The 1,603-nt window shown below is 32.3% G+C and overlaps 1 non-coding gene across 1 annotated transcript; it reads right to left on the bottom strand.

Moving 5' to 3' along the window:
- Nucleotides 1-1,242: 1,242 nt before the first annotated feature.
- On the bottom strand, nt 1,243-1,346 carry LOC130952337 (small nucleolar RNA R71). Its single transcript, XR_009074517.1, has one exon. It is a non-coding gene; the product is annotated as a small nucleolar RNA R71 (small nucleolar RNA).
- Between the last annotated feature and the right edge of the window lie 257 nt (nt 1,347-1,603).

Here is a 1,603-nt window from a genome sequence, read left to right as displayed (position 1 = left end):
TCCAAAAATATTTTTCTTAATTTTATTTCAAATTTTTGAAAATTATGCTAACGACTAATATGATTGATTCAAAAATTTGAAGTTTGTTACTTTCTTGTTAAGAAAGGTTCAATCTTTAAATTCTAGAATCTTATCTTTTAATTTCTTGTTAGTTAAGCAATTAATTTTAATTTTAAAAACTAAATCTATCTTATCTTATCTTTTTATCTTATCTTTTTTTAAAATTCTATCTTTTTCAAAAATTTAATTTCAAAATATCTTATCTAACTTCTTATCTTCTTATCTTTTCAAATTTGATTTTAATATCTTTTTCAACTAACTATTTGACTTTTTGTTTGTTTCTTATCTTTTTCAAAACCACCTAATTACTTTTCCCTCTTTAATTTTCGAAAATATCTCATCCCTTTTTCAAAAATTCTTTTTAATTAATTAATTGTTTTAATTTTAATTCTATCTTGTCTTTTATTTTCGAAAATCATTTAACTTCTTTTCAAATTTATTTTCGAAATTTCTTCCATCTCCCCTTCTTCTATTTATTTATTTATTTACTAACACTTCTTTTCACGTCTCTTCATCTCAAATCACTGCCCCTACCTATTCATTCTTCTTCACTCCTATTCCCTTTCTTCTTTTACTAACACAAAGGAATCTCTATACTGTGACATAGAGGATTCCTCTTTCTTTTCTTGTTCTCTTCTTCCCTATATGAGCAGGAACAAGGAAAAAGGCATTCTTGTTGAAGCTGATCCTGAACCTGAAAGGACTCTGAAGAGGAAATTAAGAGAAGCTAAATTACAACAATCCAGAGACAACCTTTTTGAAATTTTCGAACAAGAAAAGGAGATGGCAGCCGAACCCAACAACAATAATGCAAGGAGGATGCTTGGTGATTTCACTAAACTAACTTCCAAATTTGATGGAAGAAGCATCTCCATTCCGGCCATTAGAGCAAACAATTTTGAGCTGAAAACTCAATTTGTTACTCTAGTACAACAGAACTGCAAGTTTCATGGACTTCCATCTGAAGATCCTTACCAGTTTTTAACTGAGTTCTTACAAATTTGTGAGACTGTAAAGACAAATGGAGTAGATCCTGAAGTCTACATGCTCATGCTTTTCCCTTTTATTGTAAGAGACAGAGCTAGAACATGGTTGGACTCACAACCTAAAGATAGCCTGGACTCCTGGGATAAGCTGGTCACGGCCTTTTTGGATAAATTATTTCCTCCTCAAAAGCTGAGCAAGCTTAGAGTGGATGTTCAGACCTTCAAACAAAAAGATGGTGAATCCCTCTATGAAGCTTGGGAAAGATACAAGCAGATGACCAAAAAGTGTCCTTCTGACATGTTTTCAGAATGGACCATATTAGATATATTCTATTATGGTCTATCTAAGTTTTCGAAGATGTCATTGGACCATTCTGCAGGTGGATCCATTCTCCTAAAGAAAACGCCTACAGAAGCTCAAGAACTTATAAATAGTGGGACGCCTCAAAGAAAGGGAGTTCTTGAAATTGATGCTCTGAATGCCATATTGGCTCAGAACAAAGTGTTGACTCAACAAGTCAACATGATCTCTCAAAGTCTGAATGGATGGCAAAATG

The sequence above is a fragment of the Arachis stenosperma genome, chromosome 9 (genome assembly GCF_014773155.1).
Source record: "Arachis stenosperma cultivar V10309 chromosome 9, arast.V10309.gnm1.PFL2, whole genome shotgun sequence".
NCBI lineage: Eukaryota > Viridiplantae > Streptophyta > Magnoliopsida > Fabales > Fabaceae > Arachis > Arachis stenosperma.
This window is presented reverse-complemented; position numbering and strand designations above follow the sequence as displayed.